The sequence below is a fragment of the Microtus pennsylvanicus genome, chromosome 13, assembly GCF_037038515.1.
Source record: "Microtus pennsylvanicus isolate mMicPen1 chromosome 13, mMicPen1.hap1, whole genome shotgun sequence".
In the NCBI taxonomy this organism is placed as follows: domain Eukaryota; kingdom Metazoa; phylum Chordata; class Mammalia; order Rodentia; family Cricetidae; genus Microtus; species Microtus pennsylvanicus.
This window is the reverse complement of record NC_134591.1, coordinates 59535950-59551982: the sequence shown is the minus strand read 5'-3', so window position 1 is coordinate 59551982 and position 16033 is coordinate 59535950.

Sequence of the window (16033 nt, the reverse complement as noted above, 5' to 3'; positions counted from 1 at the left end):
AGAAGTCTATGAGTTTGGAATGTTCAGAATGAGGAGCTGGCAGAGAGACATCTTATAGTTTGGGCAAGAGAAGGGACAGAGCTAAAAGGAGGGGCTGGAGGGGCAGAGAGAGCAGGAGGGAAGACTAAATGGATAAAGCTGACCACATTCTTGTCAGGGTCACAGTAATTCAGCCTCATGGGCCTTTCTTCACTTCCAACATCCCTAGCCTCCCTCCCTGCCTTTCTCTTTATCTCCCCCAGAATGGTCTTCCCCTGGCATCTTGCAAAACTAACTCTTAATGGGAGAGCTGTCCCTGCCCCCCACCAGCTGCAACACTCAGGAGAGCAGGCCCTGTACCTTCCCTGGGCAGTGCAGTGGGTGAGCCAGCCCCAGTGTTGCGATGTGGGAGTAATTTTTTTAATCTGTTGTTTTTATTGGTTAATTAATAAAAAAAACTGCCTAGGCCCATTTGATAGGCCAACCATTAGGTAGGCGGAGTAGACAGAACAGAATGCTAGGAGAAAGAAGCTGAGTCAGGTAGTCGCCATGATTCTCCCACTCTAGACAGACACAGTTTAAGATCTTCCCTGGTAAGCCACCTCGTGGGCTACACAGATTATTAAAAATGGGTTAGATCAATATATAAGAGCTAGCCAATAAGAGGCTAAAACTAATGGGCCAGGCAGTGTTTAAAAAAATACAGTTTCCTTGTAATTATTTCAGGGCATAAGCTAGCCAGGCGCCTGGGAGCTGGGGCGGCAGGAACACAGCCCACCGCTTATTACAACAGTGTTGTGAGCATGGGAGAGCTGTCCCTACTATTCATCTGTCTATGGCAGGCAGCACGGGCAGGGGAAAGATGCCACCCCCCACTCCCTGCCCATCAATGCCTGAGGCAGGTGGGAGAGGAAGCCCTGAGGACATGAGAGTGAGAGAGTTGTCCCTGCCCCTCATCAGCTGCAGCTACTGACTCCTACACCTTGCCTGGGAAGTAGAGCTGACCCTGAAGTTTTGAGAGAACGGACCCTGAGGAGGTGAAAGCCGGAGAACTGGCCCCACCCCTTGCTCATCTCTGCAAGGAGTGAACTAGTCAGGGCGATGCTGGAGGGCCCATGCTGGTGGTAAAGACAGGGGAGAGCTGGCAGGATGACCAACCCTGCAACTATCCAGGTCCCAAATAAGGGATATGTGATGGCCACTCCAACATCCACCCCCATCTGTATGTGTGGGAGCATGGTGAGGGGTAAGTCCTGTGGACCCAAGACTGTAGGATCTCCATGACATAGGGTAGCAACAGAATGTCCAGGAATAGTCCCAGTGAGGACCCAGCAGCGATGGTTCAGGAGAGATCATGGACCTCAAACAAGACCAATGATTCTTTTTGATAAACCTCTGCATGTAAAAATATAAGGATAAAGGGGTTTACTGTGTGACTCGCTCTGTCACACTGCAGCTTCCATGATGAGATTTTCCCCTTCTTCCTTTTTCCCCCTTCTTTTTCTCTTAAATGTTATTTTGTTTTAAGTTGGGGTGGGACAGGAGATGGGTGGGATCAGGAGGCATGATGTGAAAGCATAGAGAAAATAAAAAGCACACACGCACCACCTAACTCTTGTGGATCACTCAAGTCATGACTCAATTGTCACCTACCAGAAAGGTCATCATTAATCAGTTTTGTAGTCTCCACATGGTTTGGTTTGTTCCCATCAAAACCCACATGGAAACTTTGAGGTTCCCTAAGGTAATGGTGTTGAGAAGTGGTGGGGCCTTTCAGGGAGAGTTGAGGCTATAATGACTCAATGAATCAATGTTGTTTTTATGAGACTGTACTCGATGTGGGATTAACTTGACTACTGCGGCCGTGGGTGGTTAGAAAGTAACTCAACCTCCTTTGGCCACTGTCTAGAGCACACATGCCCCTTCCACACCCCTGCTTCCCTTACATGTGGAGCAGTGTGTGGTCCTCACTAGAAGCTGAGTGAATGTTGGTCTCTTAATCTTAAAACTCCCAACCCCCAAAACCATGACCCAAGATAAACATCTTTTCTTTATAACTTTTTCTGCCTTGGGTACTGCCTTAGTTAGGCTTTCTGTTGCTGGGAATAGACACCATGACCATGGTAACTCTTATAAAGCCCATCAACATCATGGCAGAAAGCAAGGCAGCATGCCACCAGACACAGTGCTAGATCTGAGAGTCCTTACATCTTGATCCAAAGGCAACAGGAAGTGAACTTAACACACTGGGCAGTATCTTGAGCATAGGAGACCTCAAAGCCCACCCCTGCCGTGACACACTTCCTCCAACAAGGCCACACCTCCTATTAGTGCTGCTTCCTTTGAGGACCATTTGCTTTCAAACCACCACAGGTACCTCTTACATCAACTGAAATAGACCAAACCAATCACTCAGTAGGAAAGAGTTCCTCTCCTGTTCCGTCTTCCCATTACCTTAGTTTGTTTTCTTCACAGTCTTTCCTATTACCGGAAATGCTTAGCTTATTTTTAGGGGTTTAAGTCCCCAATTTCTGCAGTGACAACACAACATGAGAAGGAGTTCCTGTGTTGTGCCAGTACAGACCTGGCATCAGGTGGGTACTCCCTAAATATCATCAGAGTCTATGAAACGTGAAGAGAAAGAGAGAGGCAAGGAGTGGGGTTCACTGCAAACATCTCGTCGGGTGCTTGGTCCCAACAACCCCAAGGGTGTCGTGTAACAATTTGTTATTGTTAGTGGGTTATTGATGGGAGTCTGGGAGAGGGAATGAGCAGAGCAGGGCTTGGTCAGGCAGCCTGGCCTGGCCCTAAGCATGGCTGTGCCTCCTGTCAGTGAGAAATCTCTCCAGGCTCATGTTTCCTCTGCAGAGCCTTCCCCTTGCCAATATTCCAGGAGAAATTCCACATGGTAACTATTAGCAAGGTTGTTTACTAACGAGTCTTTCCCACTTGGAACCAGACCAAACACAGCTGGGGCTGGCCGGCTGTTTCCCCTCTTCCCTTCCTGCTGCTCCTGGCGACCTAAGGCACAGGCCTGCAGAAGTCCCTGACTGGGCAGCTGGGCCCCAGCATCCAGGCCAAACAGGTTTAAATAATTGAAAGAAGTGGCATCCGCCATAGGGAGAGAATGTGACCGTGCTGTTTACTTTCCAGCGGCTGAGACCCAATCTGGCTTAGATCTGCAGGGACTATAAATGATGCAATTAATTGCCTATAATTTACACATCGTCATTTGCACAGAGCTCTGCGAGAAAATGTATGTTTCCAGAATGTATGTTGAGAGTGGGGGTGGGGGAGTTGGGGGATTTAGCATCATCCTCACTACCTATGGGAAACTGACTCAGAGGGAGGCTCAGCCACAGGGCTCCAGCTGCCTGCATTTGACTGGTTTCATTTCCCCAAGTCTTTAACTTACATTTGGTGTCTGGTTTATTTCTACACTGTGTTATGGTGACTTTAACCCCTCCCCTCCCCATGTGTATGTGTGTGTGTGTGCGTGCTCGCACGCGCATGTGTGCATGTGTGTGTGTATGTGTGTTCAGAGGAAATCTTCATTGTTGGTCCTACCCTTTCACCTTCTACTTTGAGAAAGGGTCTCACCATCATGTACGCCAGGCTAGCTGGCCAATGAGCTGAGAATTTTCATATCTCTACCTTCTGTCTCCCCACAGAAGTGCTGGGACCACAGACGTGTGCTCTATGTGTGGTGAAGGGAAGTGAGCTTGGGTTTCAGGCTTGCACAACAAGTACCTTACCCGTGGAGCCATCTCTTCGGCCCTTTCACGCTTTGCATGTGGGTTCTAGGTATCAAACTCAGGTCCTCCTGCAAGGCAAGGGCTTTAAAAACCAAGCCAGCTCCCCAGCCTGTTTCTGCCCTTTTGTGAGATTCAGAACTCAGCGATGGGTGATACTGGCTCTCGAAAGCTTAGGTGCTCTCCTTCTCTCTCTTCAGGGCATGTCTGTTTCTCATCCATTATGTATAATCACAGTGTGCTGCATAGCATCACAATGAAGATGAGGATGGATAGCCACTCTCTGCCCATGGCAGCCAAGGGCCACCACACATATTAGGAAAGAAAAGAAAAGACTGATAGTTCAAGTGACCCTGGGAGGGATGGAGAGGCAAAGCCTACTTACTTCCTATGTAGAAGTTTTATGCTTTTGACACATTATTTTAATAATGCCCCAGTGCTCTGGTGAATGCCCAACATCTTCTCTTTCCGGTGAGACTGCCCCATGCCTCCATTTCTCTTGTTCCATGCCATTGGGCTGGAACACTACGACCAGCTCAGGCCTGGCAGCTGAACCTCTGCGCCATCAAGGGCATCCCTTGATGCTTGTGATATGAACTCTGAACTGGGTCTTGCCACCAGGCAGCTCTCAAGCAGCTCTCCGCTCAGGTTACCGTAAGGCACCAGAAATCAAAGCACACGCCTTGATGGGCAGTGAAACCCAGGACAACAATGAGGAGCAGAGCCCTAACGGCATCCTTGGAATCCAATTAGACCAAATGTGACTTTTCTACTCCCATGCTTTTCAATTACACGAGTAAGGTTGTTTGTCACTTGCAGGAGAAACGCCCGCCCCTCCCCAGCAGATCCTGGATGCCTCTGCAGGTGAACTGTGGCCTGAGTAATGACTCAGGGAAGACTCGATCGATGGTGTCAAGGAAATGTTCAACCTCACTTATAATCGGAGAACGGCGAATTAAAACAGCGAGATAACATTGTTTGCCTATCAACTCGGCAAAGATTAAACACGAAGATAATACTCTGTGGCGAGGAGATAAAGTGTAATAGGTGCGCTGTGGACAGGGTTTTATAATTGCTACTGGAAGGATCATTTGGAGAGGGATTAGTAAGTGCATGTTGAAAGCCGCAATGTTCCGCAAATCAGTTCTGTGGATCTGGGAAGGTGATCTAGAAAATAAGAATGTGTGCATTTAAAACATAGGCATTGCTGGGACTGGCAACAGCTCAGCAGCAAAGAGACCGGGCTGCCCTTCTGGAGGATCCGGGTTTGATTCCCGCCACCCAGATGGTGGTTCGAAACCATCTACAACTACGTTTCCAAGAGATTTGATGCCCTCATTTGGCCTCTGTGGGCACTAGGCTTGCAAGTGATGCTTACACATACATGGAGGCAAAACACTCATACACAAAAATAAAAATGAAAAATGTGCATCCCTCTAGGTAGTCCTGAAACCATGAAAGTAAAACATACTCTAAATGTCCTCCAGTAGAAGATGAGTTAATCAAATATTATGTATCTATTAAATTTATAGCTTAGAATAAAATTTATTTTTTAAGTAAAGACTATATGTAATAAGGGATAAAGCAAGTTGGCACATAAAATATTTCCTATAATCCTTTTCATCTAGTGACATTCTGGTCATCAAACAGATACTGTATCTATAAGGGGAGACTCCCATCAGTAACTCTGGCTCTAGAACTCTGACGCTCTCTTCTGGCTTCTGAAGGCACTGCACACACATGGTGCACATACATGCATACAAGCAAAACACTTATACAGATAAAAATAAAATAAATACATGGAAAATAGTGGAACTTGACAGAATCACCAAAGTATTGATTCACATTAACATTTACAGAATACTTCTTCAAACAATAGTGTAATGTCTACAGTTGGCCCCCCTATATCTGTATATTTCATAAGAAAAAGATGTGTTGGTTCCGGACATAGTATACTTTTTCATCAGAATTCTCTAAGTAATATAGTGTAACAGTGATTGCACTGTGTTTACACTGGGATGGGTAATGAAATCTGAAATTATTTAAAGTACAAAGAAAGAAGAACATAGGTGATAATAAGGGACTCAATTGTTCCAGATTTTAGTGATTGAGGGATGTCATGAACCAATTATGGTTTTTTCTAAAGCTAACATGGAGCAGTCAGCAAAAGAGACAATATGCTGTGCTATTAAACATACCTCAACAAATTTAGAAGAATAGAAATCACACAAAGTATATGCTTTGATCACAGTGGAGTTAAACTAAAAATCAATACCAATAAGATAGCTGGAAAAAAATCCCAACACAGTTGGAGGTTAAACAATACAATTCTAAGTAGTGCTTGGGTCAAAGAAGAAATCTCAAGAGAAATGTGTTAAGATAACACATACTGAATTAAACTGAAAATACAGCTTATCAAATTTCATAGGATACAGTAAAAACATTCTTCAAAGAAAATTTATCACATTGCAGGCCCATATTAGAAAGTAATCACTACATGAAATAAATAATCTGAACTTGGAGCTTCCATCTAGGGAAATCAGGAAAAGAAAAAATAGAAACTTAAAGCAAGGAGAAGAAAATAAACAACAAAAATTAAAAGATAAATCAATGGAGCTAAAAATAGGGAAACAACAGGAACAAAATCAAATACATAATCTAGTTTATTAAATACAACAACAATAAAACTAATAAACTTTACATGAGCCAATTAAGAGAGAAAATAATCAAATCATCATGATTGAAGGAAGCACCATCTTTACTAATCCAATAAACATTAAAATGATGACCAAGGACTTTCATGAACAAATATACACCCACATGATGTAATGAATTTATATGAAATGGACTAACTCTTTGAAAGATTCAATCTACCAAAACTTTCATAAGAGGAAAGCGATAATAATTCCAAATCTATCAAAGAAGTGGAATAGGTAACTAATAATTTTAAAAATAAAAAGCACTAAACCAGGTATGTGGGTGCATGCCCAGTCATTCCAACCCTTGGTGTGGGGAAGTAGAGAAGGTTAGCTTCCACCATACAGGGAGTTTGGTACAAACCTGTTTCAAAAACAAAGAAATAGACAGACATATAGACAAAAAAAGCACTGGGCCCAGATGGTTTCACTGGCAAGTTCTCTTAACTGCTAAATAAGAAACACTATCAATGCCATATGGTCTCTTCCCGCAAACACAGGAGAAAGGATACATCCTGAGAACATAATTATATTCATATTATATCCAGCTTATGATATGAAAACCCATAGAACAAACAGTATCTCTTACGAACACAGATTTTCAAAAAAGCGTTATCGACTATTAGGAAATAAAATCTTAACAATGTACCAAAAGAAGTAAACACCACTACCACCTAGCATTTCTCTCACCTGTGGCTGGCTCTGCATTTTAAAAATGCAATTAAATGTAATCCTTCCCATCAGTGGGTTAAGGATGAAAAAATCATCTGATCAAGGCATTGGATGCAGGAAAGGTGCCTGACAGAACCCAACACTGTCATCAAACACTCGGCACATTAGAAAGGAAGGGAAATTGCCTCTTTGAAAGTCTATGAGAAACCAATGGTGGATATTATTTCTCATCGTGAGAAACTAAGTGTTCTGCAGCCAGGTAGGGACCTCACCTCTCACCACCTCTCTTCAACACCACCCTGGAAATGCCAGTGAACAAGGTAAGACAAGGAAAGGAAAGAAATGAGACCAAGACTGGGAAGGAAGAAACAAGATGATTTTTGATTGTAGAAAACATGGCAGTTTATGTTTTTAAAAATCCAAAGGAATTGAGAAGAAAGAAACAAGAAAGGGGGAGGAGGAAAAAGGAAGAAGGAAACGGGGGAAAGAAGAGGAGAGAGGTGAGAAGAGATTTTTAAAAAGATAAGGGGCTTGAAAGATGACTTGGTGGTTAAGAGCACTGAAGGCTCTAGTAGAGAACCCTGATTCAATTCCCAGCACCCACGTGGCAGCTCATAACCACCTGTAACTCCATTGCAGAGGATTCGACACTCTCTACTGACCTCCACAGCCACCAGGTAGGCACACGGCACACAGACATAGAGGTGAGCAAAACACTTACACACACACAAAATAAATAAATCTAGGAAATTATTTGCTCTCTTGAATTAGTAGTCAATAGCAGCAAGGATTCAGGATACAAAACCAACACAATAAAGAGTTGTAACCTGACATTTAATACATGGTATGGAAACAAATATGGAGATTTCTTAATAAACTAAAAAATGGAACTACCATACGACCTAACACTACCACTCCTGGGCATATGCACAAGGGACTCTATATCCTACGACAAAGGTGCCCATATATCCACAGGCATAATGGCTAGGGAATCGAGTCAGCCTGGGTGTTCATCAGCTGATGAACAGATGCCACAAATGTGATACATATTGATTTGCATACACACAGTGGGTTTCATTTAGCCACACAGAAAAATGGAATTTGCAGGAAAATGAATGGAACTGGGATATACTATATAAAGGGATAATGCAAGCTCAGAAAGAAAATTATTGTAAGTCCTTTCTTCTCTTGGGGAAGTGCAGCATATGTGTGTGTGCATGTGTGTGTGCATGTGTGTGTGCATGTGTGTGCATGCATACATGTGTGTGCATGTGTGTGTGAGTGTATTGTGAGTGCATGTGTGAGTGCGTGTGTGTGCATGTGTGTGCGCCTGTGTGTATGTGTGTGCGTGTGTGTATGTGTGTGCGTGTGTGTGCATGTGAGTGCATGTGTTTGCACATGTGTGTGAGTGCATGTGTGTATGCATGTATGTGCATGTGTGTGCATGTGTGTGCATGTGAGTGCATGTGAGTGCGCATGTGTGTGAGTGCATGTGTGAGTGCATGTGTGTGCATGTGTGTGTATGTGTGTGTGCATGTGTGTGTGCATGTGTGTGTGCATGTGTGTGTGCATGTGTGAATGCATGTGTGTGCATGCGTGTGAGTGCATGTGTGTGTGCATGTGTGTGAGTGCATGTGTGTGTGTCTGGGAGTATGTGCGAGTGTGTGTGTATGTGCACGTGTGTGTGTGTTTATATGTCATGAAGTAGAAAGGAGGCAATGAGGAAAGAGACTTTAGGGTAAAGCGGTGAGGAAGGTGAGAGGCCATACTTGACATGAAACTGAAAGGGAGCATTGGGAGCAGATGGATACAACAGGGGAGAGGGGCAGGGAGGTGTGGGAAAAGAGCGGGAACCAGGAAGATCAACAAAAACAAGTATGGATGAAAACATCACATGGAAACCTGTCACTTTGTATGCTAACTTAAAAGTTAAATAAAACAAAGTACATTAGTACTCCCCAAAATGAAGAGTGTGCCTACCAAAATAGTGCACGATACACAAGAGGAAATTTATAAAGATATTTGTGAATTCTGCTTTTTTTTTTAAAACAGGGTTTCTCTGTGTAGTCCTGACTGTTCTGGAATTCACTCTGTAGACCAGACTACCCTTGAACTCACAGAGATCTGCCTGCCTCTGCCTCCTGAGTGCTTGGACTTAAGGCGTGCACTGGTTAGCAAATTCTATTTGGTAATACTTCGTCACACTTTTGTGCCTGTGTTCAAGAGGGCCACTGCCTACAGTATTGTTTTTCACATTGTCTTTATCTGGTTTTTATAGAAGGGAACTGCAATCTTGACAAGATAAACTGAGAAATTCTCTCTCTGTGTCTGTCTCTGTGTGTCTGTATGTGTATCTCTGTCTGTCTTTCCGTCTTTTTCTTCCCACTTGTGTTTCCCTGGGAGAGACTAAATGCAATTGATGCTATCCTCCAAGTGATTGCTAGCATTTTCCATCAAAACCACCATAAAGATTTCCTTTCGGGGAATTAAAAAGTATTAATGCATTTTTATTGAGATAAATCAAATCTCTAGTGACTGTAAGCTTATTTAAATGACCTGTTTCATTCTGGGTGAGTTGTAGTACTTAGTGTTTTTCAAGGGATTGGTCCATTTCCTCTAATTTGCCAAATCGTTGTGCATGCTGATGTAGTGCTATACCTGTGCTATGTCCTTTGCTATCTGAAGGGTCTGTAGTGGTAGCTCTTTTCTCTCTTTGATATGAATAATCTAAGTCTTGACTTTTTTCTTTGTCAGCCTTGCTATCAACATGTCAACTTTATTTATATTTTTAAATAAACATATTTCTTGTCTCCCGTTGTTTTTCTATATTTCTTCCCTCCCTTCAATTATATCAATTTCTACTCCTTCCTATGTCTTTTTCCTTGCTTTGGGTTCATTTTGCTATTCTTTTTCTAGATTGGCATAAAAGAGCTTGGGTTTTTATTTGGGGCTTTCTTCTCTCCTAATAAGTGCCTTGAGCACTTTCAGTTTTCCTCTTAGGCATTGATTTATCTGTGGCTCATAAGTTTTTTTTTTTCCTTTGAGCCTTCCTCTTTGACTCAGGGGTATTAGAAGGATACTGTTTAGCTTCCAATGCTTAGAATTTTTCTTTCTGTGAATGATTGTTAATTTGATTCCATTGTCATCAGAAAATGTTGTGTGAATTTTGGTTCTTTTAAATTAGGTGAAATTTGTTTTATTTCTGCCTTGGAGTAGAATGTCCTGGAAGCATAGACTAGAGCCCATTGTTTGGTAGTATTGTTTGCTATTCCGTACTACTGTTGGTTTTCTATCTAAAATTTCTATCCGTTATTGAGAAGAATGTTTAATGTCTGACAGTAATTATGGATTTGTCTGTTTCTTCTTTCAATTACATTTTACTTCAAATATTTGTCTTAGTTCTGTTGTTTTGAACATATATATGTTCATATATATATATTGTATATCTTCCTAATAAAATGATACTTCATCATCATACAATGCCCATCTCATCATGGGTAACTTTTCTTTACCAAGAGTCTACTGTATCTGATATTAACACCACCACCCTTGCTTCACTTTGATTAATGTGTGCATGAGGTATCTTTTTATATGCTTGTTTTCTTCAACCAGCTGTGTTGTAATATTTAAAGTGAATTTGTTATAGATGGTTGAGCTATACGGTTAATTCACTCTGTTAATCTCTCTTTTAATAGGTGTGTTTAGGCCATTTATATTTAGTATAACTTCTATCTGCAAGGACTTCTGTCCTGATAGTTTAAAAATTGTGCTTGGTGCTATTTCATTTTTGTTTTTTATTCTTTTCCTACCTTTCTATTGGTTATTTTAACATTGCTTAGAATTCTGTTTCAATTTATTTATGCTCCTGGGTGCATCTCTTTGTAAAGACATTTTAGTTATTTTAACTAGGATATCACACACATTTATTTATTTATTATTTGTCTGTTTATTACATCTCTATTTGTGCTATCCCTTGACACTGGTCTAGCAAAGAAAGTGTCTGAGGCCACCTCATTATTTCTGGTGGCAGTAAAAACCAGAGTTCCAAGCCAAGCTCACTTAGATGGTCAGAAGACCATCTTGACAATAGTGTGCCTCCTTCCTGCCAGAAAGGTTGGGAGTTCTGGTTCCTCACTGACCTTCATTATCACCTTCCTGCCTAGGAGGGTTAGGAGCACTTTGCTACTAAGTGACTTACACTGACCCACAGAGAAGGTGGCAGCCTCTTTACTTCTTAGCACTGGTAGAGCCTTGTCTCCAGCAGGCCTCCTCTGACACCGCTGCCATAGAGAATGAGAAAGGTATTTGGTTACTCCTGGATGGAGAGGAGAGTCCAGGCTTCACAAGTCATGCCCACTGATACTTTGGGAGAACAGGACCTTGTTACTGCCTGGAAAAATGAAAATTCCAGCTTCCAATATGACTGTCTCTCCAGTGGAGGACTGAAGCACCTATTCCCTTTCAGCCTTTCATAGGCAGAACTCTTTGCTGCCAGGGCTGGGGCAGACCATAGTTTTTGCTATGACGTTTGACTACAGTCAGTGGTTACAATCTAAAAGTTTCCTGTTCTGTTAGTCTGCTCCTTTCCCAGTCTTTTGTCTTATTTGATTCTAGAATGTTTGGGGGTTGGTACTCAATTTTTGTTGTTGTTGTTGTTTTGTTTTGTTTTTGTTTTGTTTTAGCTCTGTTTCTTCAGCTCTAAGTCTGGGATCTTTGAGGCAAAAGATTTTAAATATATCAAAACAGTATAGCTTTCTCAGCTCTGATGTGCTTGGGTTCCGAGATCCACAACCAACCTGCCTTCTTCTCTCTCCAATCCCAAGTCTCCTTATATTTGCTTTGTAAATAACACCCAGGATAGGGCTGTATTTAGCCATCATCCCAGAGCAGAGGTTCTGGACTTGTCGCTTTACTACATAAAATGACGGTGTCACTTCCCTACTTAAATGCTCCCACAGTGTGACGGTTAATCTATTGTCAGCTTGATTGGATGGAGAGATGCCTAAGAGATTAGCGAGCCGCACCTCTGGGTGTGTGCAGGATGACTTCGCAAGACATTAGATCTAACCAGTGGATTCACGATATGATGGCGTTATCGGGAGGCAGGAAAGGCTACATGGGAGTGCAGCCAGAGACATTTCCTTGAACTATGTTTTATGCTCTCCCCTGCTGATAAACTCTTTCTCTTCTTCCTGGCTGCCAAACTCTGCTCTTTCCACACCATGAGGAGCTGACCCCTCTGGAACCATGAGCTGAACAGATCCTTTCTCCTTTAGGTGGCCCATGCCTGGTATTTTGCTTTAGAGATGAGAAAAGCAGCTAGTTTGGTCACTTTCTTGTGACCAAACATTTGCATCTCCTCCCCCATACCCTGCACCTTCATGAGCTGTTGTCTTCCCACCTCTTCAGGCCCACCACCTCCTGAGTTTACCGTTGTGTGCTCGGATCACCGCCTTTCAACACCCGTCTAGCCCATTCTGATAAGCTCACTAGCATCTCTACTGCCTGGGATGATCGTACCTGAATTCTCAGATATCCCAATGCGAATCCACTTCGAAAGAATCCTTCCCCTAAATGTAATATCTACTGTGCACCACACAAACTACCCCTGGGTAGTATGCATTTTTATAAGCTGTGCTATGATTTGTCTGCAATCTCCCCATTAGCATATCGGCTCCATGAAAACAGGGTGTTACGGTTTGCAAGTGAAACGGGCTCCTGTTTCCAGCAACGTGATTAGCGCAAACCCTGAGGACGGAAGGCACGGCTAGCAGAAGCAGGTTACTGGAGCCATGCCTTGGAAGGTTATGCCAGCTCCCCAGTGTGGTCCCTCTTTCTCTGCCTCCTGGCCACCATAATATGAGCATCTCTGTTCTGCTCCACCCTCCCTGCCATGCCGGCCTGACCTCTGAAACCACAAGCAACACAAGTTGTTTCTCTTTTCTGTCGCGACTGTTAGGTTTCCATTCACAAGGTCGACAGAGCAGACTACTGTAGAAAGGTTTGGTCTCTCATGGGCTTCTGTATCCCGCCACAGGCGCCCGCACCGGCACGAGGCAGAAGACTGAAAGTGATGAGTGGCAAAGGCACCTGTGTCAGACGTTTAGCTGTTGCCTGTGCCTGGAATTCAGGTCAGAACCAGCCGAGAGACTGGGGGTAGAGCAGACAGCGACAAATATCGTGACCCAGTCTCCTCCGCCGCCAAGTCAGCTGATTGGGGAAATCGCTCTCTGTTAGTCATAGAAGCTGAGAAGATAAAGCATCCTCGGGGCTCATAAAATGAAAAAGTGCTCCACAAAATTGCTCTAGGACCAAATAATAGCAAATGTGAAAATCAATAAAAACAAAACTACTATCTATTTAGGAACCTCCGTCTCTCTCGGCAAAGTCAGGCTTGGAGGAAATTAATTGTTCGTTTTTTAATGTCACATAATTGCATTTATTTGATTACAAAGTAATATACTCTCGTTGTTTGCAGAAAAGCATAAACAAGGGGAAAAACAAGAGTAAACACTCATAACATTTTGCTATATAGTCTTCCAATCTTTTCCCCACTATGTACCTGTATATTCACAGATTTATAGATTTCATTTTTACCTAACTTGAATTTGTAACTCAGGGAGATGGGAATCTGATACTTTACCTATTTGGGAGAAATTTAAGACAATAATTAAGAATAAACCACGTGCTGGTGCTGCCCTGGCTGCCAAGAAAAAGAGAAAATGGGCAAAGCAAATATTACCAGAGAACTGGAGGATCTGGATCTTTCTCTGTGGCCAAGGGGAGAAATAATGAACCCACATCAATTCAGTCTCTTTTAATTATTTTAAATTCTTCTATTAATGTAAAAACTCAAGTCAAATAAGCATTAAGTTTTAAACATGTAAGAAAATACTGTAAGGCATTTTTGATGACATGAGTCAGAAGCTCTCAGTTAAGGATAAATGGAAATTGTACAACAACTGCCTTTCTTTTGGAGAGAAATGTTTGGAAGTAGAGTGAAGCCTCATAGGAGTTGGGGGGACAAAGGGAAGCTGGTTCTGCTGCTTCATCTTCCTGGCCTCACATGGCCCCCCGTCTCCCCTTCTCTCTGCATGGCCTCAGTTTTCTTTCTTGTATTTCCTTAGCTCACATGGGCTTCCTTTTCTCCCCTAATTGTAGTTTGTATGGGATTTTTGCTGGCAACCGCTAAATTGATCCATATATATCCCAAACGTGTAGTGCGGCTCCCCACAGATGACAACTGCAGAGCTGGGATCTTTTAATTACACTTCTAGTACACAACTAACAGGCCACCCTACCTTTCCAACAGTCTGTGCTTACATCAGCCAAAAGCTGTGCAGAAGCAGAAGGGGGTCAGCCCATACGGGTGAAAGAGATTGGCAAAGATAACGACAACAGAAACTCAAAGGCAAAGGGAGTGGATTGAGTAAATGACGCTGTAAGTAAGTGGTTTTAGTTACCGCTTCGTCACTGTAGCAAAACACTGGAAGTAATTAACTTATAAAGAGAAATCACTTGTTTGGCCTCTGATTGGCTGTTACTTTGGGCCTGTGTTAAGACAACACATCATGGTGGGAACCCAGGACAGAGAGAGATTATTCGCCTGACAGCCAAGAAGCAACAGAGAAAAAGAAGGGCTGAGACAGGAGCGTGCCTCAAATGACCTAATGGCCTTACCCATGTCTCTCATCTCAAAGATTCCACCACTGCCCAGTAGCACCACCTGAGACTAAGCCTTTGGTCCATGAGCCTTTTGGAAACATTCAAAATCTGAGCTATAAAGGAGACCTAAACCAATTAAGCTAACCAACACCAGAATCAAACTGGCAAAATTCAGACCCCGAACTCAAATATAGTGACCAACATTAAACGATTTTTAAGTGGTAGAGATATATTCTGCTAAATTGTGAGGTCGTTGGAAGCATCAATAAAAATAAGAAACACAGATGCTGTGGTTTTAAAGTCACAGTTTCCCTACTTTTTGGGAGGTGGGGAGGGATGGCAAAATGCTAGGTGACCCCCTCCGAGGCTCGGGGACCATGAACTGAGTGAAGAGCAAGTAAGAACTGGAGGATAGGGAGGTGTGCGTACAGAGGTGCCTTCTGGGTATGGCAGAGCTGCCGTACCCCCAGACTCACTGCAGCTCTGCCGACCTGGACAAGTCCTGGACAAGACCTGGACAGTGCTGGGTCCATCCGCACTTCTTCACGGGACAGAGAAGGGCTCCAGAGGTCCAACCCTTCCCTGAAGGACTGCCGGCCACCATCAGCAGTCAATGGTGGTTGGGGAAAGGGATATCACTCTCTCCAGTGGTAGACGCTCTGGTTAGTTGTCTGTACCACCCTCCCTCACCCCGTGCTCATGCAAAGGGGCCCTGATTGGCCTCAGTGGGTCTCACATACACGAAAGTATGGAAGTAGGAAAGGGGGCTGATGGGAAAATGGTTTCAGCTGGAGAAGGCAGAAGAGGAGTGGGAGAGGGTAACAGGGGTTTTAAATGACTCCATTTCATTTACACAGATGTGAAACTATCAAATAGTAATGTTATTACGTCTTTTATATTTTGAGATTATAATTACACTATTTCTCCCTTCCCTTTCCTCCCTCAAAACACCCTATATACCACATACCTCTTTGCTCTCCTTCAAAAGAAAAAACAAATAATCATGGCATCCTACCTTTGATGTAATAAAAAAAAAAATGGAGAGAAGTGTGGACTTGAAGTTTATTTCCAATGTCTGCAAAGTTGTGTTGCTAACCACTCCTGATGCAAATCACCTCTGCGGTCAGCAAACTCTTCTGAAGCAAAGAATCTTGGGATGTCCACAATAGTCCAAGAAATACATATGATGCAAAGTCTGATGTCCGATAGAGACGCTCCCACAAACCCAAATCCATGGCAACACCGCACTTGAATACAAGCAGAAAGTAT